A 27618-nucleotide genomic window follows, 5' to 3' on the forward strand; every position below is an offset into this window, starting at 1 on the left:
AATGTGTGTAATATAATCATAAACATGTTTTGTATCTTCGATTTCATTAACATTAGGAAATTTACATTTTTAATGTGTAAATAGCTCATGAACAGCGATTGGCTCTTGCTTTGCTGCCATTTAACTTTTTTTTTGCAAATAATGCGAATACAATAAAAGTATACTTTCCACAAATTAAAAAAAAAATTGAAATTTTTGTCATGTTGTGTAATATAAAGAAAATTGCAAAATTATTATTCACATATCCCAATTCAAAAAAAACACTGCCACTAGGCTTGCTACTGTATGGTATTTCAATATCACATATAAACGAACAATAGACCAATCTCTCGGATCCTCCTTTAATTTACAATGGCGTCTTTTCTTTTCCACAAATAGATCATGTGACAACAACAAAAGCAAAGTAATGACATTAGGTAAAAATAACAACACAACATATTGGGACATAGTAGACCATGACGTTGCATGTCATAAGCCACTCATCACAGGCTAGATTGTTCATGCTGAGACTTTATTTAGAAATAGAGGACACTCTTTTAACCCTTACCACTTAGATACATATTTTGACGCATCTGTAGTCTCTTAGAAAGTTAAATTTAAAAACAGACTTATCTGATTACATTCAGGTTTTAAACGCTTCAATTCCAACCCTTGGATACTGATTAGCAGCAAACAGCATAAAGCCTGAACAGCCTGCGAGTTACTCTCACCCTGTTCTGGTTTTATGCTGTTTGCACATAGCCATTTTCACTTTGCTTTGAGTGGGAAAGGGTTAAGAAGCAGGGTTATTTTGTTTTGCATCTGTCCTTTGTGTCCGTTTGTTGGTTGGTCTGTAGACAAATTGTTTCCACATGATATCTAGGGAATATTTTGACTTACAACCATGCAACATATTTTATTTTTACATGGAGGAAGATTAAGAGGTAAATCCATGTTTAGGTCAATAGGTTAAGGGTCACAAAAGCTTATAACATGATATTACATGTATAAAGATGTCATAGTCAGTTTTAGTACCTGTTATACCAATCATAACAATATTTTAAACAGATGTTCAATTATGATAAAACGCTGTACATGTAGGACAATTGGACATTCTTCATATATATTACAGTACTGCCCTTATTAAATCCTTTCATTCATTGAGTTTTAATCCACTTAAGACAGGTGGTTGTGAACAATATACTTTCATCGATGGCTTATTTTAAAATGTTTGGGAATATACATAAATTATAACTCATGCCTCTTTTCTTGCATTTGTTATTATTGATAACGTGGTCTAGGTAAACACTATTAAAATTGAAAACAGTATAAACAACTAGAACATTGTTCTGAGTACATGGATACCTCTACAATCCAATTTGTCCCACAACTGCACAAATATATTGTCTTAAAATTATGAAAAAACATGGAGTTGCACAAGTTAACCTGGCAATTACTATGTTACTGTAGAAGTATCCCTCTATTTGAGTAACAATTCTCACAATTCAACAAATTTATCGTTTGGTTAAAAGGACTGTCACACTTTGCTTATGTAAAAAAAACTGAATTTTTTTTATCAAGGTGCATAATTTCACATGGTGGGTAATACTTTAAGAATAGTTCATCCCTTTATCAGCTGTACTCTTTGAGTTACTCACAACACAATTTTAAATGTGATTTATTTGCTAAACAGTGGCCATATTTCTGGGTATGTTGAAAAAAGACATACCAACCTATGCATGTGGGTAAAATTACACAATGATAAATATTTATGTAAAGTGTTAGTATTCTAGTAGCAATACTTTTATGCCCCCTTTCGAAGAAGAGGGGGTATATTGTTTTGCACATGTCGGTCTGTCTGTATGTCTGTCCTTCGGTATGTCCGTCCGTCCACCAGATGGTTTCCGGATGATAACTCAAGAACGCTTATGCCTAAAATCATGAAACTTCATAGGTACATTGATCATGACTCGCAGATGACCCCTATAGATTTTGAGGTAACTAGGTCAAAGGTCAATGTCACGGTGACCCAAAATAGTAAAATGGTTTCCGGATGATAACTCAAGAATGCTAATGCCTAGGATCATGAAACTTCATAGGCACATTGACCATGACTCGCAGATGACCCCTATTGATTTTCAGGTCACCAGGTCAAAGGTCAAGGTCATGGTGACCCGAAATAGTAAAATGGTTTCTGGATGATAACTCAAGAACGCTTATGCCTAGGATCATGAAACTTTATAGGTACATTGATCATGACATTCAGATGACCCCTATTGATTTTCAGGTCACTAGGTCAAAGGGCAAGGTCACAGTGACTCAACTTAGAAAAATGGTTTCCGGATGATAACTCAAGAACGCTTACGCCTAGGATCATGGAACTTCATAGGTACATCGATCATGAATCGCAGATGACCCCTAAAGATTTTTAGGTCACTAGGTCAAAGGTCAAGGTCACAATGACAGAAAACGTATTCACTCAATGGCTGCCACTACAACTGACAGCCCATTTGGGGGGCATGCATGTTTTACAAACAGCCCTTGTTTATTTTACACTCTACACATATTTTAAAATGTCATTTTTGTCTAAATAGGAGACATTACTGCAATTATGATGAAAACAACAGAAACAAAATATAGAGGTGGGCATTAGCTCACATGCCTGGTTACTGTACTTGTAAAGTTGCAGGAATACATGCGAATTATATACGACAAATAAGTCACGCAGATGGATGGATAAGTGCAAATCTATATACCCCATATTAAGCCCAAAAAGCGTTAATTTATTGTCCATGTATTTTTTTATTTAACACTTTATACTAGTTTGAAGCATTACATAATATCACTTACTATTCCTTAGTATGTACATGTATTAATTGTTTATTTCAGCAAGTGCAGTAAAGTGACCTACATTTCGGAGCTGGCAAATTTGTCAGTGAAGCTGGAAACTGTCATGTGGGAAATTAAAACCCTGCAAATCAGTCAAGAGGCCAGCATTCAGTCATTGCAGAGAACATACAAGGAACATAGGGAAGTTATGATAGAGCAAATGTGTGGCAATTTAAATACTTATATAGATGAATGTGATAATAGTTCTGTAGGTACATCAGGCGGAAATGAGCAATATTTAAAAGAAGAGATGTGTAGGAATGTTGTTTCTATTGTGAATGAATTCGATAATATTACTGCGAAGGAACTTAATGAGATGAAAGATGAAGTTATAAGCATTAAAGGGTCAGTTACATGTTATATTCATAAATGCATCAGTGTTCACAATGACTTGTCACAATTCCATGAAATTGTTCAGAAAATCGGAGATAATAAGGAGCTCTGTCTTATAGCCAGCATAAAATGTAAGCATATAATACAGCAAGCATTGACTCTGCTTGGAAAGTCAGGCAAGGCGTTAAGTGTCCAGGGAAAGTCTGAGCACAATGTGAGAATAACAAGTGATTCAAACACATGCTGGTTCCAAGCTATATGTGCTCTCCCAGATGGGCAGGTCCTGGTTGCAGACTACATTAATAACAGAGTCAAGCTTCTGAGCCAGCAGTACCAGGTGGTGAGTCACTGGGATGTGAGGGATGAGCCACGGGACATGTGTCAGATCACACCCAGTGAGGTTGCAGTGGCTGTGAATACTAGCACCACCATAGGTGAGGTCCAGTTTATCACTGTCAACCAGGGAAAGCTTGTTTCTGGCAGGAAGTTTCAGTTACAACATAAATGTATAGGTATTGGCCATCACCAAGGAGACCTTTTTGTCACCTCTGGTCAAGAACTGTACAAATACTCACTGAATGGCAAACTGATCTGCAGACTCTATGAAGATAGATCAGCTGATTATACAGGTAAGAATCATGGTGAATCCATCCTGATAACATTTGTATTATGTACATGGATTTGTCTAGCCATTGTGGAAAAAGGAGTCTTAAGTCAAATTGTGTTATTTTAAATCCATACAATGACAAATTTGGGAATTTTTATTGACTAAATGAACCGAATTGGGATTTATTTTTTTAATCAACAGATATTGACCCATTAGGCCTTTATCTTGTTATTTTGAAAAAAAAAACAACATATAAATTATAGTTATATACTTTGTGAGATGATGATAAAATAAAATTCAGGTGTAATAGCAGAAAACCCACTGATGTATTATAAACTATTTGTTCTATAATTCATATGTGCTCTTTGATTTCTCCAGTAGCCAAAACAAGATTCAGAAATATTGATTTATAAACATGAGTAATGAAGTATTTTGACTGTCACTACATGACATGTCTATAAATAGAAACTGAGTTCCTGGGAAAGAGACACTTTCTGACCTAGTCTTAATTTTGTGGTTGTTTAATGACACCATATAACAAAGGTACTCTTGTCTATGTATTCTTTTATGAAGTGTTCAAATGTATGTATTAGTTACAATGTAATTATAGTAGTATATTCATTTAAACATTTTGCTGTTGAAATTGGTTCGGTAACAAACTAAATAGAAAAGTGTCAATAACTGTCGTTTTGAATATTATTTTTCTTGTTACAAACACTTGAAAAACACAAATAACGTGGTAACACGGCACATGTATGAATTATGTCTGCTTTGGTCAATTTCACTCATTTCAGTACATAGTTATCACATGTATACATGTGTGGGAAATCTATTCATGCTGCACATAGTTAAATGGTTTAAACATGTTGATTGAACTGAGCAATTGTTTCTGTATGTGTAATTTTTTCAATCGAATAGACTGTGTAATTTTGCTTCAATTCATATCTAATTCACCAGTCGCATTCAAACATGTCAAATGTTAACACAATAGCTCTGCTACTGAAGTTTATTGTCATGCTTAACTATTGAATCATTGAAATGTATGCATATATTTTAGATGTGTAAAGGCCTATTTATAACAACATATGCGTAATACAATATCACTGCAGTATGTTTAATAAGATTATTTAACATTAACAGTAATTCAATATCTTGATGTTACTCTGTTTTGCAGTATACAAGTGTGCTGTGAGTCCCACAGGAGACAGGCTGTACATCATCGGCAGGTACCAGCACATGCTTCTCACCCTGGCCAGGGATGGCACACTCCTGGCTACATACACAGACCCAGCACTAGGGTACCCAACTGGTCTACATGTGACCCCTGCAGGCCAGGTGCTGGTCTGTGGAGTGTCGGACATTGTACTACAGGTGGGCTGGGAGGGGCAGAGTAAGCTGGCTACGCTGGCTACTCAGGAGGATGGATTGAGGAGCCCACGGTCAGTCTGCTACAGCAGCACCACATCATCCATCATTGTGGGACAGGACTGGAACGAGATCCTGGTGTTCAGAGTTGAATAGTGTGTACATGTATGTATTAGTTGTTGTAATTAGTGATTAGTATTTCAATGACAATGTGTTGTTTAGCATACGAACATAGTAGTGTGTGATGTTACAATACAACATTAAGTGTGTAGTTAAAGATACAAATAATTTATGTGCACATATTGTTATCTGATTACACAATGTGAGGGTTTTTGTTACAACATTAGATCTAATGCATATTATGTTATGTTGTCATAACCTTTGTGTCATTATGGTCCTAAAATTTAGATCTTGTAAACTTTGCATGAAAAAACAAAGCATTTCAACTGAAAATTTAATATTTCTACATATATGCACATGAACATAGCAACTGAGGCTATTTTTAGACTTTCATTTCTATAAACACCATGCCATGTAAGAAATGTATATTGATGAATACTTTTTTAATAAAATATGAAATTGTTTAAGTAATCTTTGGAGGAGTATATATTGATATTTTACGCAACGTTTACAGAAAGGTTACACTTGATGTGAGATTTATTAATTTGCCATATTTTATGATGTTGAACATCGCTTATTGATTGTTATTACATTTATATCAGTGTGTGTGAGTCCTAAATATACATACAAGAAATACATCAAGCTATTCTGCTGCTTCAGTTGCTGCTGGGTCGGGACAACGATGCTGAGGATGTGGGGGACAAGCATGACGCAGAAGGTAAAAGAGACGCTTTGTCAGGCCTTTTCTTGGCCACTTTGGGAAAAAATGCAATTTTGGGATTTAGAATTTGTTTTGTGCTAAAAGTCCATTGATTTGGGAAAAACACATTTAATATAAGTTTTAATTATACTTCAAATTATAGGAATAAAATCCTATTATAATAGTTATAAACTTTGTTAGATCTAATTGAAACATAATTTAGATATAATTTTCATAAGAAACAGCATATAACACGCTTTGGGTATGGGTCTGTTAAACAGACCCATGAATACTCAAGGAAAAGTACTGCCTGTGTATTTCCTGTTTATTAAGATGAGGTGGCAAAGAATGGTATGAATTTACATAAGGTAAAATATCCTTTTAAATTGTTTGTTTATTGTAAAATCATATATATTAGTCCGCATGTTATTTCGTGGTTAAAAAAAGACTTTCATGGACGTGGTAGTTAATGCATGACTTTCTCAGTTTGGAAACAATAAATATGGAATTTGTGTAAGTTATTTTCCAGTGTGTTTGTATTTAATTTGTGGATCGTTTAACCCTTAAAATCGATAAAAAATAATGTCCCGCGAATAATAGTGTTTTTGCAGTGTATAAATAAGTGAAGTGTACGAGAATGATATGATATGATTTCACAGAAGGTAAAATGGCGTCTATTCTTGTGTATATCGTGTTTTCAGTACAACTTATTTTACTTGATGATCAATAACTCAAACCCTTCTCCAGCTCGATGCTTTCCAACTTACCGATACAGACACCTCAGAAACACAACACCGCAATAATTTCTGTCATCCCCATGCAGGCCTTGAGTTTTTGTAAAGCTGTAAGATATTTAATTAAGCCTATTTGATTGGAATCTATTCCATCTAATGCGGTATAGAGTCTTATTGCGAGGAGGTGTTAAGTTTTCATTGAGTATACAGTGTTGTTTTTTTAGTCAAAACAGGCCCCGTCACAAAGGAGCATGATTTACATAAAACAACCATTTTTTCACAGGATATTATGCGTTCTTGTTAGTTTCATGGAATAAATGCGTTTTGTTTCATGGAGTTAACGAGTATTGAAAAGTGTAAAGAAAAATAATTAAATTGGAAAATTTGTATGGGAAAATAATTAAAAGAAGCAAATTCGTTGAATTGATAGCACACGCCAATATGCTTCTGGACACAAAAGTATTATATTTGACACTCAAAACAACAATGTTTCAAGATACAAAGGGCCAAAACTCTGTTATGAACAGATGGTGTACATTGCCATTTGGCGTGCATCATCCTCTTATCCATATATATTCTCATTTCATATTTCAATAAAATCGGCCAAAGCACTTCAAAAATATGGCTCCGGACACACAAAAAGCATTTTCAAGATACAAAGGGCCATAACTCTATTATTAACTGATGGTGTACAATGCCATTTGGCGTGGATCATCCTCTTATCCATATGCATACTCATACCAAGTTTCAATGAAATCCGCCAAAGCACTTACAAGATATGGCTCCGGACAGACGGGCGGACGGACGGAAAGACGGACGGACGGAAGGACTGACAGACAACGCCAAAACAGTATCCCTCCGCCTATGGCAGGGGATAATAAAAAGTACAGAATCTCGTATTGAGCAACTCTAAACTCACAAATTCGCACTGAAAGAAGCCCAAACACGTTTTAATAATATTATATTTCTTCTTCGATAAAGCATATAAGAAGTTTACAGTATATTTACTGTATTCTGTTATATAAGTTAATATTATTTGCTCTTGAAAGCCCTTTATAAATTTAAGCACCGACAATTGAAGCCATATGTCTTATCAGGCATTATTATAATAATTTTCATTGTTCAAACATTTCTAGTAAAGGATCAATCTGAAGTTTGGCATGCACATTGAGGATAGATGAAAAATGATAAGGAAGTGCATATTTTTTGCGTTTTAAACAGGTCAGGTTGTTTTATAGGTTACATTATACTAAATAATCGTTTCATGTAGGGCTGTACTGACTAAAAAAATCATATTTTACTCAAAGCCATGTTTTACACTTTAGACTGGTGTTCTGGCTTTATCTCTTGGATATATTGGAAGGGAAAGAAAAGGTGCTCAGTATTTAATCCCTGACATATGATAAAGTTAGAGACTAAAGTACAAGTTTGACCTGAAAACAGTTACATTGCACTAGAAAATGGCCGCAAAATTTAAGGCGCAAAAGAAGTAGAGTTTGATTTGAGTAAAGTTAATGTTTGGTTTTAACATGACATATCTTTTTTATTGCTTAAATTGATTCAACTTAGAATGAACTTTCAGTAAAAGTTTGGTTATGGTGGTCTCTATGTTCAAAATGTTGCATTTATTTTCTCTTTAAGTTGACGCTTTTAAATTGAATTATATAGGGAAATCATTTAGTATATTGTGGCCTTTAATTAATTTAGCTTACACTAACAAGGGAGAGAACTGTCAATATGTACCAGCAGTGAGTTGTTGCCATTAAATTGTTTCATATTTTACTAATTTGTAATATATCTTACAACTTTTATGACATGATGGTTTACTTTGGAACTGTTGTCTAGTGTGAATTTAAACAGAGTTTAACACCAAAGACCTGTAAAGGCATGGTAAAAATGGTGTGTGTGTTTTTGTAACTTTGGGAATACATTAATATGAAGTTGTTGCCTCCCATTTATTATTATCCCCCGCCATAGGTGGATAGATATTGTTTTGGCGTTGTCTGTCCGTCTGTCTTTCCGTCCGTCCATTCGTTCGGAGCCATATCTTGGAAGTGCTTTAGCGGATTGCATTGAAACTTGGTATGAGTATATATATTGATAAGAGAATGATGCACGCCAAACGGCGTTGTACACCATCTGTTTATAACAGAGTTATGGCACTTTGTATCTTGAAAAAATGCTTTTTTGAGTGATAAATATAACACTTTTGTGTCCAGAAGCATATTGGCAGGGGATATCAATTCAACGAATTTGCTTGTTGAAACTTGTATCAACAGTAAATCCTCTGTGAATGAATTGTAAAAGTTAACCGTTTATGATTATGAGAACAATAAACCATTTATTACTTTTAACAAGATGATTTTCCATTCTTTTTTGTTGTTATGCAGGAAAAAACTGGCTTAAGACATGAGCCACGCTGTGGAAAAATAGAGCTTAATGCATGTGCTTAGATTGTAGTCCCAGATTAGCCTGTGCAGTCCGCACAGGCTACTTAGGGACAACAATTACCTCTTTAAATGTATGTTTGGTTGAAAATAAGTATCTTCTTTTGTGAACATCCAGTATCGTCAGAAAGTGTCCTCCATGATTTGCTTATGTGGATTTCACATGCTAATCTGGGACGAAAGCTTCTAATATTGATGAGCGGCAATTTGGCTTATAAAATTACACTGAAAGTTAAGTAAGAATAATTATTATGAATTTACAGGTTATTAAAGCATTAGCCAACACTGTTTTAATACGAAATGGTTTAAAGGGGCCTTTTCACAGATTTTGGCATTTTTTTAACTTATTCATTAAATGCTTTATATTGATAAATGTAAGCATTGGATCGTTAAAGCTCCAGTAAAAAATCAAGAAAAAAATTAAAAAAAAGGAAAAGAACATTGCCCGGAGCAGGTTTCGAACCTGTGACCCCTGGAGTCCTGCCAGAGTCCTGAAGTAAAAACGCATTAGCCTACTGAGCTATTCCGCCGAGTACACATTCTTGACGTATTTTATACCATATATAAGCAATCTTCGTAGTTGCACAAAATTTAACGACAAAAACAGAACTCTCCAAAAATGCATATAATGGCTATATTAGAGCATGGTTAATGTTCAGTATTACTGTTTCCTCACAAATATCATAACTAAAACGAAAACTTACGAATCTGAAACAACTTTTTTCAATTTTGTCAATTTACCAAAGCGTGAAAAGATCCCTTTAATTGCATTAATTTTCATTAATTGCTATTTAGGACAAGGCACCAATGAAATGCCAAATTAGAAATTCAGATAATTATGTTTTGCTGTTGAAAACCTTCACATCCAATCAAGAGGCATATATGTAGTGTATTATGCATTGTATTATAAAAATGTGTTACAAGTTCATATCCCCCAATCTAGTGTTGTTGTTTTCAGGAGAGCACCAGCATTAATATCGAGTTGGCCAAGCAACAGCACCAGTCTGGCCTGCAGGAGCCCCAATACAGAACCATCCTTTCCCTCCCCTGATCCCTAGCTCCTCCCACTGGACCTCCGGCCTCAAAGGGTCAGCATCGTTACACAAGTCTGTTCTGCAATAAATCCTCAGCACATCAAGTTTTCACGCGCTGTTATGAACAGCTGAAATGTCTGTGTCGAGATTTCCCCAAGCAAGCCCGAGTAGTTTTGTTTAGCTCTAGTGCCAGAGTGGGATGAGTGTTACAGAAGCGAGACGTTATAGCAGTACTTATGGTAATGCTAACAGTTAACGCAAACAGTTAGTTCTCGCTGTGGACATCACTAAGAATCTCACGAAGAATTAAACGTTGAATAATTTGTTTAATTCTTTATAAGACAGCTATATATTCAGCAAGGAACGAGAGAAAAAAAGGAACAATTGAAATGATTCATTCAGAAGTATATCTGCTGTAGATAGTTAGGACAGTAGTAGCGTTACAGACTGTCCTCAGCGCACAATATATTCATGTGGTGCACCACAGACGCAAATTCACCCCATTATTGAAAACAAGTTGCTAAAAGTAAACACGTCCGGTTTTGCACTCTGAGCCCAAAGGGCATTGCATTGAATTGAGACTAAAGAAGGCTAAAAAACATGACACCAGTTTTGTTGTATGCTCCAGTACACCCTTCGACTCTCAGCCCGAAGTTAATCAGAACTCAAACTCGGCCCTTAACAATATCCGCGAGGCCAGCATATCAGCTCAGCTTCTGAGCTTCAGGTGAGACCTTACAGTGTTAGTAACTTTGTCAAAGATTGGGCTTAAATTCAGCCCCATTCCTCAAAAAGTTTAATTTTTTATGCCCCCTTTCGAAGAAGAGGGGGTATATTGCTTTGCACATGTCGGTCTGTTGGTCGGTCTGTCGGTCGGTCCATCCACCAGGTGGTTTGTGGATGATAACTCAAGAACGCTTGGGCCTAGGATCATAAAACTTCATAGGTACATTGATCATGACTTGCAGATGACCCCTATTGATTTTGAGGTCACTAGGTGAAAGGTCAAGGTCACCGTGACCCGAAATAGTTAAATGGTTTCCGGATGATAACTCAAGAACGCTTAGGCCTAGGATCTCGAAACTTGATAGGTAGATTGATCATGACTCGCAGATGACCCCTATTGATTTTCAGGTCACTAGGTCAAAGGTCAAGGTCACAGTGACCCGAAATAGTTAAATGGTTTCCGGATGATAACTCAAGAACGCTTATGCCTAGGATCATGAAACTTGATAGGTAGATTGATCATGACTCGCAGTTGAACCCTATTGATTTTGAGGTCACTATATCAAAGGTCAAGGTCACAGTGACCCGAAATAGTTAAATGGTTTCCGGATAATAACTCAAGAACGCTTATGCCTAGGATCATGAAACTTGATAGGTACATTGATCATGACTTGCAGATGACCCCTATTGATTTTCAGGTCACTAGGTCAAAGGTCAAGGTCATGGTGACCTGAAATAGTAAAATGCTTTCCAGATGATAACTCAAGAACGCTTATGCTTAGGATCATGAAACTTCATAGGTACATTAATCATTACTCACAGATGACCCCTATCGATTTTGAGGTCACTAGGTCAAAGGTCAAGGTAACCGTGACCCGAAATAGTAAAATGGTGTCCAGATGATAACTGAAGAACGCTTATTCCTAGGATCATGAAACTTGATAGGTAGATTGATCATGACTCGCAGATGACCCTATGGATTTTAAGGTCACTAGGTCAAAGGTCAAGATCATGGTGACCTGAACTAGTAAAATGGTTTCCGGATGATAAATCAAGAACGCTTATGCCTAGGATCATGAAACTTCATAGGTACACTATTCATGACTGGCAGATGACCCCTATTGATTTTCAGGTCACTAGGTCAAAGGTCAAGGGCACAGTGACAAAAAACATATTCACACAATGGCTGTCACTCCAACGGAGAGCCCATATGGGGGGCATGCATGTTTTACACACAGCCCTTGTTTTATAAATATTTACTGGTTAAAATTTACAATGCATTATTTGCCAAAAAAAGTGTTTGATAGGTTGCAACAATGAGTTACTTGCCTTATTAAGCTGTATAAGTTGAAACTTAGTACAATCAAAATACAAATCAAAAATTATAAATTGTTAAGTATTTGTGTTCACGTATAACTGATTATGATTTTTATTTAAATTAGAAACCGGATGTTTGCAAAGACAATATCACTATACTGCTTTTATATCCTTATGCACACACTTTCAACGCCAGTGACTAAACTTTACATCTAAGGTCTGTGTTACAAAAACAATTGCATAAAATGTAGACATCAACTAGTATCGATTCAATATCACGTACATATAAAAAATTTAACCAGAATTGGCTATTATTACTAGTATAATGGCCCCTGGTAGCAAGACAGAATATCATATACTTATTTCACCATAGACTTTCATCTGTTTTTGCATTTCTGTCTAATCCATAGGCAAAACGTGTGTGATCAAGTACTCATATACTTACAGTATTGTGTCTTATGACTTGTTGTATTGTCTAATGCAAGTTGATTAGTCTCGCGTAATAACATGTGCACGTTTAAATATGTACAGTCTCATATTTTAAGTTGTTCAGTGTCATGTTAAAAGTTGTATTGTTTTACAGTTAAAGTTGTCGAGTATCAAATTAAAAATTATGTAGTCTTTCATTTTAAGTTGTTACCGGTAGGCTTATCTAGGCAGACACTTAGTGCACAATTTATTAAGCCCTGTTTTCTCAGTATGAGGCTCAAAGTAAATCCCCCTACAGTCTGTTACAGAGTTGTACAAGATGATACCAGGTGAGCCTTGTTATGGGAAAAGGGTGCTCAATGCATGTTATGTACCATCCACAGATTAGCCTGTGCAGTGTGCACTCAGAATTATCAGGGATAATGCTTTCCATTTTTGAGGAAATTTTCGCTTTAAAGAAATTATTTCTAAACAAAAATCATGTCTTGGTGGAAAGTGTTATCTCAAGTTAGCCTGTGTGGACTGCACAGGCTAATGTGGTACTATACATATTCATTAAGCCCAGTTGTCCGGAATATGGCTCAAGTTTAGTCTGCTTCCAGTATGTTGGTATTTGTAAATTCTGATTAGAACAAATATGGTATAAAAACCACTATGATTAAAAACTGGTAATTGAGACATCAGTGTACATATCAATGCAAATTTAACATACATATTAAGCATGTCTAATAGTAGCTCACAATATCCCAATTTAACATAGTTTGCCATTTTTAAAGAGTTGGCTACTCATTTTTTCACAAAATTAAAAATTTTGAGCCGTATTTTGTTCACAGAATATCATATCAAACACAGTTAATGTTTAAAAGAACTTGGACAAAATATTGTTTTGTTATTGGTTACTGATAATATAGATTTATGGGCGTCATCAAAGTACAGGCAAACTAGTATTGTAATATGATAGTTATTAAGGGCAAATGGCCTGTAACATAATTTTTACTCCATTGTGTATGTGAAAAAAAAGCCTTTTCTTTCCATCTTTATAAAGTACACGTAATAGGCACTTATATGCAAGTGGACTAATAAAATGACAATCTCCACGCAGAGTTGTCGTTCTTTGCTCTCACATACAACTCTGCGAAAGGCTCAGCACGCCATTTTGTCTATAAAATAGCTAAAACCGAACAAACGCATTCAATGTATATTTGATTGAATATTTAAGATCGCATGCATTAAATTAAGAAATATGACTTTAAAATGTTCGATAAATCGTGCAAATACTTGCAAGTTTTAATGCAACTCTTTGGAACTATTTTATTGCCCATTTACGCAGATGGAATCATTGCACGCACTTTACATATGTAAATAATTGAACATGATGTTTATTGAGTGACGTTAGGAATTGCTTCGACGTGTGTATGTATGTTGGTTTCTTAACATCAAAAAACCATATCAATTTTATAAGAATGAATTAAGACTGATATAAGTTATCATGGTATGAGATGGTTTTCTTAAATGCATTGAATGCAATGTAACCGTCGGGCAAAATATTGTTTAGTATACTGTAACCTTAATGATAAACGCTTGGTATGATCATGACATGAATGAGACGCTTTCATAACAATAGTCCGTTCTGAGCCCAACACAGAGGTGAATGTAATGTAACCGTCGTGCAAGAGATTGATAAAATGAGCACTGAAACTGAACATTTCAACACAAACGCATGTCAAAGAATATAATTATGCCCCCCTTCAAAGAAGAGGGGGTATATTGCTTTGCACATGTCGGTCGGTCGGTCGGTCCGTCCACCATGTGGTTTCCGGATGATAACTCAAGAACGCTTTGGCCTAGGATCATGAAACTTCATAGGTAGATTGATCATGACTTGCAGATGACCACTATTGATTTTTAGGTCACTAGGTCAAAGGTCAAGGTCACGGTGACCCGAAATATTAAAATGGTTTCCGGATGATAACTCAAGAACGCATATGCCTAGGATCATGAAACTTCATAGGTAGATTGATATGACTCGCAGATGACCCCTATTGATTTTGAGGTCACTAGGTCAAAGGTCTAGGTCATGGTGACCTGAAATAGTAAAATGGTTTCCGGATGATAACTCAAGAACGCATACGTCTAGGATCATGAAACTTAATCGTTAGATAGATCATGACTTGCAGATGACCCCTTTTCATTTTGAGGTCACTAGGTCAAGGTCACGGTGACCCGAAATAGTAAAATGGTTTCCGGATGATAACTCAAGAACACATACGCCTAGGATCATGAAACTTCATAGGTAGATTGATCATGACTCGCAGATGACCCCTATTGATTTTGAGGTCATTAGGTCAAAGGTCACGGTGACCCGAAATAGTAAAATGATTTTCGGATGATAACTCAAGAACGCTTTTGCCTAGGATCATGACACTTCATAGGTAGATTGATCGTGACTCGCAGATGACCCCTATTGTTTTTCATGTCACCAGGTCAAAGGTCAAGGTCACAGTGACAAATCGTATTCACACAATGGCTGCCACTACAACGGACAGCCCATATGGGGGGCATGCATGTTTTACAAACAGCCCTTGTCCTCATTGGTGTGGTACAAATACTTTTTTCAATTTGGCAAAAAAATTGCTGGTGTATTACTAATTTACTAGTTCAAAAGACTTCATATTGGTTTTCTCAATGTTACAGCAACTGCTAAGCACAGAAGACAAAGGAGTAGTGAAAGGCTCAGCCAAATCAAAGTCCAGCAATGTGAGGGTGACACAGCCTTTCCATGTCCTGGTATTGCAACATGAAGGACATTTTAGCTGAAACTAACAAGGGAGAGAACTGTAGATCTGCACCAGCAGTGAGTTGTTGCCCTTAAGTTGTTTAATGTTTTATTTATTTTTATTATGTCTTACAACTTACATGTTGATTGACTTTAAAACTGTTTTCTAGTGTGAATTTAAACAGATTTTAACCATAAAAGATCTGTAAAGGCATGGTAAAATAATATGTTTGTGTTTTTTTTTTGCAATGTTGGTGAGACATTAATATTATTATTAAATATTAATATTGTTGCCTCCCATTTATTGAAACATATATTAACAATAAAACATATCTAATGGCATTTTGAAAGTAATGTGATTAATAGAATAAGTACAATTAAAAAATATTAAATTTTTAACCAGATGGTTTTCCTTCTTTTTGTTATGCAGCAAAAAATTGGCTAATAGATAAATAAGCTGTGATGTGGAAAAATGGGGCCTTATGCATGTGCTTAAATTGTTGTCACAGATTAGCCTGTGCAGTCCACACAGGCTAATCATGGACAACACTTTCCTCTTAAAGGTATTTTTCATTAAACAAATAATCCTCTTTATGAAAATCCAGTCTAGTCAGAAATTACCCGCCCTTATTAGCTTGTGTGAATTTCACATGCTAAAATGGGACGACACTTTCTAACATTAGTGATCCGCATATTGGCTTATGAAAATACATCTCTGAAAATGGAGTAAAGATAATAGATATAAATTTACAGATAAGTATAGCATTAGCCAATACTTTTCTTGTTGTAATACAAAATGACTTAACTGTATTTATGTTCATGCTATTAAGGACAAGGAACCAATAAAATGCCAGATTAGAAATTCATATTGTTGAAAACCTTCACAACCTGTCAAGAGGCATAGTTTGTTATAGATTATAATATAATTTGTTACAAGTTCCTATCACCCACTGTGTTATTTTTGTTTTCAGCAGAGCACCAGCATTGATATCAAGTTGGCCCAGCAACCGCACGAGCCCTACCTGCAGGAGCCCCAGTCCAGAACGACCCTTCCCCTCCCCTGACTTCTAACTCATCCCCCTTGACCTCCTGACTCAAAAAGTCAGCATGATTGAATAACTCTGTTCTGCAGGAAATTCTGAGCATGATTCTATTCTGAACAAACGCAATGCCCATGTCACGTTTTCCAAACATAAGCCTGGGTAGTTTTGTTAAGCTAGAGTTCCCTGTGGGCCTGAGAAGGACAAGTGTTACAGACACGAAAAGTAATAGCAGTAGTTATGGTAACGCCAACAGTCAGTTGTTGCTGTTGGACATCACAACAAATATCATGAAAAATAAAACGTTCAATAACTTGTTCCAATCTTTATGGGACAAACAGAAATTGAACGGGAGAAAATCAAGGAACAATAAAAGCGTAAGCTTTCCTAGTGGGATACTTCTGCTGTTAATAGTTTGGACGACTGTAGGGTTACGGACTGCCCCAGATTGTCCTCTCAGCGGCCAAAATATCATAATAGAACGGACTTTTGGCAATGTTACTGACTAACAAAGGGAGTAATGACTTGGTTGTGAATACCCAGAGCACTAGACATCAATGCTGACAAAGAAAGGCAGTAATGACTTGGTTGTGAACACCTCGAGCACGATACATCCATGCTGACAAAGAAAGGCAGTAATGACTTGGTTGTGAACACCCAGAGCACAATACATCCATGCTGATACAGAAAGGCAGTAATGACTTGGTTGTGAACACCCAGAGCACAATACATCCGTGCTGATACAGAAAGGCAGTAATGACTAAGCTGTGAACATCCAGAGCACGATACATCCATGCTAACACAGAAAGGCAGTAATGACTATGCTGTGAACACCCAGAACATAATACATCCAGGCTGACACAGAAAGGCAGTAATGACTTGGTTGTGAACACCCAGAGCACAATACATCCATGCTGATACAGAAAGGCAGTAATGACTAAGCTGTGAACACCTAGAGCACGATACATCCATGCTAACACAGAAAGGCAGTAATGACTATGCTGTGAACACCCAGAACATATTACATCCAGACTGACACAGAAAGGCAGTAATGACTTGGTTGTGAACACCCAGAGGAAGATATATCCATGCTGACACAGAAAGGAAGTAAAGACTATGCTGTGAACATCCAGAGCAAGATATATCCATGCTGAAACAGAAAGGCAGTAATGACTATGCTGTGAACACCCAGAGCATAATACATACATGCTGACACACAAAGGCAGTAATGACTTGGTTGTGAATACCCAGAGCACAATACATCCATGCTGACACAGAAAGGCAGTAATGACTTGGCTGTGAACACAGAACACGTTACACCCATGCTGACACAGACAGGCGGTAATGACTTGGCTGTGAACACAGAACACGATACACCCATGCTGACACAGAAAGGCAGTAATGACTTTGCTGTGAACTCAGAGCACAATACATCCATGCTTACACATAGAGGCAGTAATGACTTGGCTGTGAACACAGAGCTTAATACATCCATGCTGACACAGAAAGGCAGTAAAGACTTGGTTGTAAACACCCAGAGCACAATACATCCATGATGACACAGAAAGGCAGTAAAGACTTGGTTGTTTAAACACCCACAGCACATTACATCCATGATGACACAGAAAGGCAGAAAAGCCTTGGTTGTAAACACCCAAAGCACAATACATCCATGATGACACAGAAAGGCAGTAAAAACTTGGTTGTTAACACCCAGAGCACATTACATCCATGATGACACAGAAAGGCAGTAATGACTTGGCTGTGAACACGGAACACGATACACCCATGCTGACAAAGAAAGGCAGTAATGACCTTGCTGTGAAGACAGAACACGAAACACCCATGCTGACACAGAAAGGCAGTAATGACTTGGCTGTAAACACAGAGCACAATACATCCATGCTGACACAGAAAGGCAGTAATGACTTGACTGTGAACACAGAGCACAATACATCCATGCTGACACAGAAAGGCATTTATGACTTGGTTGTGAACACAGAGCACAATACATCCTTGTTGACACAGAAAAGCAGTAATGACTTTGCTGTTAACTCAGAGCACGATACATCCATACTGACACAGAAAGGCAGTAAAGACTTGGTTGTAAACACCCAGAGCACAATACATCCATGCTGACACAGAAAGGCAGTAAAGACTTGGTTGTAAACACCCAGAGCACAATACATCCATGCTGACACAGAAAGGCAGTAAAGACTTGGTTGTAAACACACAGAGCACAATACATCCATGCTGACACAGAAAGGCAGTAAAGACTTGGTTGTAAACACACAGAGCACAATACATCCATGCTGACACAGAAAGGCAGTAAAGACTTGGTTGTTAACACCCAGAGCACAATACATCCATGCTGACACAGAAAGGCAGTAAAGACTTTGTTGTATACACTGAGAGATCCATACATCCATGGGGTGTGCCACAGACTCAAATTACGCCCACTATTGTGAACAAGGTGCTTAAAGTGAACATGTCTGGTTTCTGTTTTCTGTTTTGTTATGAGCACTTAGCACTCCGAGCCAAAAAGGCCTCACATTGAATTGAGAAGGCTTTGAAAATGACAGCAGTTTTCTTGTGTGGTCCAGTACGCCCTTCGACTCGCAACCTGAAGAAAGCAGAACTCAAACTCGCCTCTTAGCAATATCAACAAGGCCAGCATGTCATCTCAGCTCCTTGAGCTTCAGGTGAGACCTTACTGTGTTTATTATTTTTTTGAGATTGGGGCCGAAATTCAGCCCCATTCTTATCTCAAAAAGTCTATATCCATAATTACTGGCTTAAGTTCTCAATTCATGGTTTCCCAGTAGAAAAAGAATGTTTTGATAGGTTGCAACATTGAGTTAATCAGAACTCAAATTCAGCCTTTGGCAATATCACCGAGGCCAGCATATCAGCTCAGCTTCTTGAGCTTCAGGTGAGATCATACAGTGTTATTCATTTTGTCGAAATTGGGGCCAAAATTGAGTCCCATTCCTAATCTTAAACAGTTTATTTTTTCCATAATTACTGGCTAAAGTTCTCAATTCAAGGTTTGACCCCAAACAATGTTTTAATAGGTTACAAATTGAGTTTGTTTCCTTATGCAGCTGTATAAGTTGAACCTTAGCACAATTTATCTTGATAACACTTATTCTCATTTTTAACCAGGTTTTTAACCAGGTTTTCCGAAGGAAAAAACTGGTTATTAGATTGGCGAATGCGGGCGGGCTGGCTGGCTGGCTGGCGGGCGGGCGGAACAAGCTTGTCCGGGCCATAACTTTGTTGTTCATTGTGAGATTTTAAAATCATCTGGCACATTTGTTAACCATCATTAGACGGTGTGTCGCGCGAAAAAATTACGTCAATATCTCCAAGGTCAAGGTCACACTTTGAGTTCAAAGGTAAAAAATAGCCATAAATGAGCTTGTCTGGGCTATAACTATGTCATTCATTATGAGATTTTAAAATCATTTGGCACATTTGTTCACCATCATGGGACGGTGTGTCGCACGAAAGAATCACGTCAATATCTCCAATGTCAAGGTCGCCACGACTAAAAATAGATTTATTTTAAAACAAACTTACAAAGGGGGTTAATTTTGTTTGTTCATTTCAAAAGTTCAGTTTGAGTTGTCTCCCTTTATCAGATTTTTTTTCACACTGAAAACCTGGTTTTGTGACAATTTTGTCCCTTGTTTAAATTATGTTTAGCAAAAACTACAACCATTTTCCCAATTAAATTCAAAACACTATGATTTTTTAGCTCATCCATTTTTTGAAAAAAAATTATGAGCTATTGTCATCACCTTGGCGTCGGCGTTGGCGTCGGGGTCCGGTTAAGTTTTGCGTTTAGGTCCACTTTTCTCAGAAAGTATCAATGTTATGCATTCAAACTTGGTACACTTACTTACTATCATGAGGGGACTAGGCAGGCAAAATTAGATAACTCTGGCGTGCATTTTGGACAGAATTATGTGCCCTTTTTATACTTAAAAAATTGAAAATTTTGGTTAAGTTTTGTGTTTAGGTCAATTTTATTCCTTAAGTATCAAAGCTATTGCTTTTATACTTGCAACACTTACTAACTATCATAAGGGGACTGTGCAGGCAAAGTTATGTAACTCTGACTGGCATTTTGACAGAATTATGTGGCCTTTTTATACTTAGAAAATAGAAAATTTGGTTAAGTTTTGTGTTTAGGTCCACTTTATTCCTACAGTATCAAAGCTATTGCTTTCATACTTGCAACACTTATTAACTATCATAAGGAGACTGTGCAGGCAAAGTTATGTAACTCTGACTGGCATTTGGACGGAATTATGGGCCCTTTATACTTAGAAAATTAAAAATTTGTTAAAGTTTTTTTTTTGGTTCACTTTACCCCTAAAGTATCATAGATATTGCTTTCATACTTGGAACACTCGCAAACTATCATAAGGGTACAGTAAAAGGACAAGTTGCATAACTCTGGTTGTCATTTTTATGGAATTATGGCCCTTTTTTGACTTAGTAACTTTGAATATATGGTTAAATTTTGTGTTTCGATCCACTTTACTTCTAAAGTATCAATGCTATTGCTTTCAAACTTCAAATACTTTCATGCTATCTTGAGGTAACTGTACCTGGCAAGTTAAATTTTACCTTGACCTTTGAATGACCTTGACTCTCAAGGTCAAATTATTAGATTTTGCTAAAATTGCCATAACTTCTTTATTTATGATTAAATTTGATTGATACTTTGCCAAAACTACTCTTGGCTGACAATTACCACAATAGACTCCACCCAAACCATCCCCCGTGCCCTCCCCCCCCCCGAATCCTCCCCCCCCTAATTTTTTTTTTTAAGATCATCTCACAAATGACCACCACATCCTTACACATTACACCCCCCCCACCCCACCCCCCCCCCCAATTTTTTTTTGAAACAGTTAAAAAACACAAATATTTATTTTTATTATTTTATTTTTGAAATAAGTACAACCATCGCACCAAAGATTCCCCTTCCACCCACCCACCCCCCCCCACCCCCGATTTTTTTTTTCATTTTTTTTCCCATTTTTGGAAGATAATGTAATAAATGTCCACACTCCCACACCATACACCTCTCTTCACTCCACCCCTCCCTCCTTTGTGATTGAAATTGAGAGTCCCTTCACCTTTAAAAAGAAAATAGATGAGCGGTCTGCACCCGCAATGCGGTGCTCTTGTCACGAATAGTCCCAATCCAAAAAAGGTAAAAATAGAGCTAGCCCCTAGTGATAGCACATTTTAAAGTTTTTTTTCAGAATAACTGGCTTAATTATACCCCCACAAACGAAGTTTAGGGGGTATATAGGAGTGAACTTGTCTGTCGGTCAGTTGGTCTGTCGGTCTGACTGTATTAAGTGTCCGCTCTCTAATTCAAGTAGTTTTCATCCGATCTTCACCAAACTTGGTCAGAAGTTGTATCTTCATGATGTCTAGGCCAAGTTCAAACATGGGCCTTTCCGGGTCAAAAACTAGGTCATGAGGTCACTTGGTGCGTTTTAAACAATCAGCATGTTGTCCGCTCTCTAATTCAAGTAGTTTTCATCCGATCTTCACCAAACTTGGTCAGAAGTTGTATCTAGATGATTTTGAGGTCAAGTTCAAACATGGGCATTGCCGGGTCAAAAACTAGGTCACGGGGTCACTTAGTACGTTTTACACATTGAGCATGTCCGCTCTCTATTTCAAGTAGTTTAAATCCGATCTTCACCACACTTGGTCAGAAGTTGTAACTAGATGATGTGTAGGTCAAGTTCGAACATGGGCCATGCCGGGTCAAAAACTAGGTCACGTGGTCATTTAGTGTGTTTTTAACCTCACCATGTTGGCCGCTCTCTAATTCAAGTAGTTATTATCCAATCTTTATCAAACTTGGTCAGAAGTTGTATCTAGATGATGTCTAGGTCAAGTTTGAATATAGGTCATGCCGGGTCAAAAACTAGGTCACAGGGTATCTTAGTGCGTTTTAAACCTCACCATGTTGTCCGCTCTCTAATTCAAGTAGTTTTCATCCAATCCTCACCAAACTTGGTCACAAGTTTTATCTGAATGATCTTAAGGACAAGTTTCAACATGGGCCATGCCGAGCATAAAACTAGGTCACTGGGTCACTTTGTGCTTTTTTTAACATTCAGTATGGTGTCCTTTCTCTTATTCAAGTAGTTTTCATCCGATCTTCACCAAACTTGGTCAGAAGTTTTATCTAGATAATCTGAAAGCCAAGTTTAAACATGGGCCATGCTAGATCAAAAACTAGGTCAAGGGGTCACTTAGTGCGTTTTAAAAATTGAGCATGGTGTTTGCTGTTTTTGTGAAGACGGCAAGCAAAATATTATGTGTCAATGCGGCATGTGGGGGTATTCATCACGTCTTTGAAAAAGCTCTAGTTTGCTTATTTCACTAAGTTAAATTACTATTTTGAACTCACATCTATTGTTTCTTATTAAATGCCATACAGTTGTATTGTCTCATATTTAAAGTTGTTAAGTCTCAGGTATAAGTCATAAACTGTCACATTTAAAGGTGTGCAGACTCACACTTAAATATGTAGATTGTAACATTAAAAGTTGTGTTGTCTCACATTTTAAGTTGCTGAGTATATATATCACATTTAAAATTATGTATTCTCACATTTAAAGTTTTATAGTCACACAATTAAAGGTGTACAGTCTCACATTCTAAATTGCTCAAGTAATGCCTGTTTTTGATTTACAAAAAATAAATATAACACCTTGCTACAAAACCAAAAATTCCAATTTCAAGTTGGTGCGCGTAAAACATTGATACTACGTTATTCTGAGTTCTAATTGGTGAACAATTAATTGCAATATTCTAAATATCAATTTTAGGCACAATGTTTGGCATTTTAAAAACAGGTCTGTAAAGTAAGGTGTTGCAAGGCTTATTCATGTGTCACTAAACAATCTGGTTTTAGTTTACTTTCCATTTCCTTTTCAGTGAACTTTACAAGCAAACATGACAAACGTCATTGAAGTGAAAGTCGATGACAGCCCCCTTCTTGCACACATACTACAACTCGCTTAAGAAATTCAGCATGAAGACGTCTTGCGTCAGAATACCAAGCCTCCTATCAATATCTCCTCTCATGTTGGCTACATCAACACTTCCAACAGCAGAGCCTTGGTGAATTGACTTCCGTCTCAGCATCGATGTCGCTTAGCAACAATTGGATGATGGGCGTCGACAAATTAGGCCGGACAAGTCGCTCGAACTGAAACGATCTGATCCAACAGGTAGAGCAGGCATTGCGTGACACGTCTGTTAATGTGACTGACCTCGATATGTTGTTCTCAAATAATGTGAACCTTAGGCCTGGAGAGCAGTATGCGATTGACGCCATTCAACAACAGTTGTTGTCGGCAATTCTCGGGTTTGGGGTGGCGACTTCGGCGTCGGGACTCACTACATCTCTGTCTATGGCCCAGTCGCAGCAGCAGCAGCAGCAACAAGAACAATAAGTAGTATCTTAGCGGTGTTCTGGGATATGGGGCTTCATGTATGTGCTTAAATTGTCATCCCAGATTAGCCTGTGCAGACTGCACATACATAAAGTCCTATTAAATTGTCATCCCAGATTAGCCTGTGCAAACTACACATACATAAAGTCCTATTAAAGTGTCATCCCAGATTAGCCTGTGCAGACTGCACATACATAAAGTCCTATTAAAGTGTCATCCCAGATTAGCTTGTGCATACTGCACATACTTTAAGCCCTATTTTCCCAGAATGAGGCTCATATAGTTCACTTAAAATCAGTATTTTTTCTGCCTGATTGAAGAAATCTCCTAGCATCAAATGGTTAGTATGTGTTTTTAAAATTAATCCACTTGATAAATAAATAGCAAATAGCAATTGATCTCATATCAGGTTTAATGATAGAAGGTGAAGGCATAGTTTTGTCTACGTTTTGGCCGAAATTCAGCCCTTGAACCAAGCTTTTATCCTTTCATACAAAATCTGCTGTAATAGACTGGTTAAAATTTTATTTAATTTTAGCAAAACAATTATTTTAATGACTTCAGCACATTATACAATTATTCCCTTCAATATTTATTTAAGTTCCTGAATTTTGTTTTAAGAGCCAGTTCCTACAGGATCCCATGCTGTCATAGATCGGTACCCAGCTGAACAACAGGCTGTCTGGTAAGCTGGGTCCGGATAGGTGCAGCCAGTCTAAAGCTGGGGCTCCAAACTGTCCTGCCAAGTGGGCTGATATTACCTCTTCTACAAGGTACATTGGTCCTGTAATTTACCGTGTATAATGTGCAGTGTGTTACTACTCAAAATTTTATTTCTATTGTGTGTGCGTGTTATACATTGGTAATACTCTATCCTTGCTGGTAACTTAAACAAAATTCATTACGTAATTGTAAATATTCATAATCGTTGCCTTTTTGTATTGCCTTGAAAGGGTGCAGGGGGGATGTCGGATAGAATTGTAGAATTCTCTCCGTCCTTCAATTCTTCCTTATGTCCGTCCAACTCTTTTGGAGTTACACGTAACTTAATGCAGATTGGTTAGATATGGATGAAAAATGATTGTATCAAGTGAACAGTATATAGTAGGCTGTGTGTGTGTGAAGTGTTAATTGTATACCTCATTTGCATCAAGAGCCTTCAAACATAATGTATTTCTTATATTATTTAATCAAACAACATTGATTGACCTCCAATATAACTGATGCTATTTCAGAATGCATTAATTATTTGGTTTACAGGGACATATGTCAGTGATGCGCAAAGAGCTGGTTTTCTATTCACAGAGAAAAATCCTAACAACTCCAACTCATTCACTACATCTCAATAGGTAAGTCCCCTAACCATTGCAAAACGTACACTGTGGCACCTGATCACTGGGATATAAGTCGTCCGTTTACATTCTGCACAGTATGCAACCACAGCAGATTTGCTTATTTCCTTCACAGGTACCCAATAGAACAAGAATGGGATAAATTGTTTGAGTTGAGTTGCACAGTTCTGTGGTATGAGCAGAATCCTATCTTGGGACCTTTCGTTTCCTAGACCAACATCCCACCACTTGACTAAGGTCCCACATTAATACAGTATTACGCAAAAACATGATATCTGATCAATTTTCATGTATTTTTAAGTATTGTCAATGTAAAGTGATGAAATATTAGGATATCATATTTATAACACTCCGGGATTAAGAGAAAGTCCCTTTCCCCCATTGCTATGCACCTGGTGAACATATTTGTTTCTCTATAACCACCTGTGAAATAAAGTTTAAGAATATACTGAAATTAACTCAACACATATTCTCTGTTGATTTAAAATGATTGCATTGCATGTCTATATTATTTTCAGAAGCTTTCTATCTCTGAAACATTGTTGCCACAAAATTGGTTCAGTTCAAATCTGTTGGCTAAGCAATATGGAAGCTTATGGTTGACAAAGACAAAAATTCAGGGGTTTACAACTGCGTTTACTGCATGGTCAATGCAGCATTCTAATTATGTCCATATCCTTGATTAACCAACTACATCTACGAATTAAAGCATTTTTCATTAATTTTCATGACTGTGTTACTATTCCATTCACTAGTTGCAATTTGACATGATTGTTTTGCGCCAACTTTAGCACTGGTTGCTTGCATTTGTCTTTGCCAAAATGGCATCAATGTTTGCAGAAAGTATTACATGGGGCTATTCAACAAAAACAAAACCAGAAACAATAAACGCATAACTGTTTTTGATTTTATAGAAAAACTTTTAGCGGCTGCAAGTGAACTGTTGGTGTCCACTATAATGCCTGCTGTCTTAAGAACAAAAGTTTAGCTTGGATCATCATGACAGTTGTTGATAATGTTTGTGGTCATAATATCCCGAACCAGTTTAGTAACCAGCCAGCATGCCTGTAGCACTTCCAAAATATGACTCTTTAACTAAGAAACAATTGACCAAATTAAACTTTTCTGCTATTGCACTCGGGATCAATGTAACCCAGTCTTTTAAATGGTTGTATTTTGTTGTCTTTCTTGTTTTGAGTGAACAACTGGGTAAACCGTCTGAAATATTGTGCCTTGTCTGTGCATAAATGCCATCAGAATGTATGCAATTAGGAGTAATTATCTCAACAGTTCATACACTAAACTGTGTATTGCTGTGTAATGTTTAAGTCCTGTGTCTTAATTTTAATTAAAGACCTTTAAGTGATGATAAGAATGATTTCCGGCAGATGCAACTTAAGTTCCACTGTGTTTATATTCGATTTTACAGGACATCTTATCAATGAACATGACGCCCTTTCCGGAATGAACAGTGGCACTGCGATTAATGTGACCCTTCAGAGAAAAGGGATTCCAGGACCAATATCACCCCAGTATCAATCAGGGCTCCAACAATAGCCGCCCCCCAGCCCAATCCTTGTGAGCACTTGGGAAGGGGTCAAGATGCCCAGGGGGTCTTAACTCTGTTGTCATGGGCTTCTCCCAGCAGCAGTGGAACAACCTGGTGTCCCAGGTTAGCTGTAGATTCGTATTTTTAGCACGATGCAGGGTTTAATACAATCATTTTGACCACAGACGCCTACTGTTGCTCTTTCATTACTACTTGTATAGTGGACTTAGTTTTCTCAAACAATTTAGGGGCCTTGCATGAATGTTAAATAAATAATAAATACATCATTATACCTTGGTCACGATAGTTCTAAAGGGGAACAATAAGTCGCTGTCAGTTGCTTCGTCTGTTGGTCTTTATAAAAGTTTGTGTTATAAGTTGGTGGAACAAAAACAAACATTGTCCACACCTCTTAAGCAATTGAATATTTCCTTCAACTGTGTCATCAACTTGAAGAACACAGATAACATGCTTATATTCCCAACTTTAGAACACAAACAAGAATCATTAACCAAGTCCATCATATAATAAAATAGTGCTTATTGCATTTTCAAAATTATCGAGGACAATTTGTACAAATGTTGTATTATTTAGCCATTATGAAAGTTGATTATAATCCATTTAAGGACAAATATTATTTTAAGTCATGTTAAATTTTAACACCCCTTCATCAGGGGGCTATTTTGCTTGCTTAAACATTTTGAATAAATTCTTTTTTA

General features: G+C 36.9%; 1 protein-coding gene across 4 annotated transcripts in view; it reads left to right on the forward strand.

Annotated features, from left to right (window-relative positions):
- The window catches only part of LOC127875434 (uncharacterized), a 666243-nt gene that overhangs the window by 628510 nt on the left and 10115 nt on the right, over positions 1 to 27618 (forward strand). The window contains exons 1-9 of one of the 4 annotated variants that reach the window (XR_008047418.1): positions 5236 to 5338; positions 5954 to 6011; positions 10133 to 10262; positions 10837 to 10935; positions 15375 to 15534; positions 16428 to 19198; positions 23478 to 24771; positions 25259 to 25347; positions 26780 to 27022. The gene's annotated coding sequence lies outside the window, so the exon portion shown is untranslated. Of the gene's footprint in view, positions 1 to 5230; positions 5339 to 5953; positions 6012 to 10132; positions 10936 to 15374; positions 15535 to 16427; positions 19199 to 23477; positions 24772 to 25258; positions 25348 to 26779; positions 27023 to 27618 lie in introns of those variants that run through there. The other 3 variants (XR_008047417.1, XR_008047420.1, XM_052420497.1) reach the window with 3 other exon arrangements.

This window comes from Dreissena polymorpha, chromosome 1, assembly GCF_020536995.1.
Source record: "Dreissena polymorpha isolate Duluth1 chromosome 1, UMN_Dpol_1.0, whole genome shotgun sequence".
Taxonomy (NCBI): domain Eukaryota; kingdom Metazoa; phylum Mollusca; class Bivalvia; order Myida; family Dreissenidae; genus Dreissena; species Dreissena polymorpha.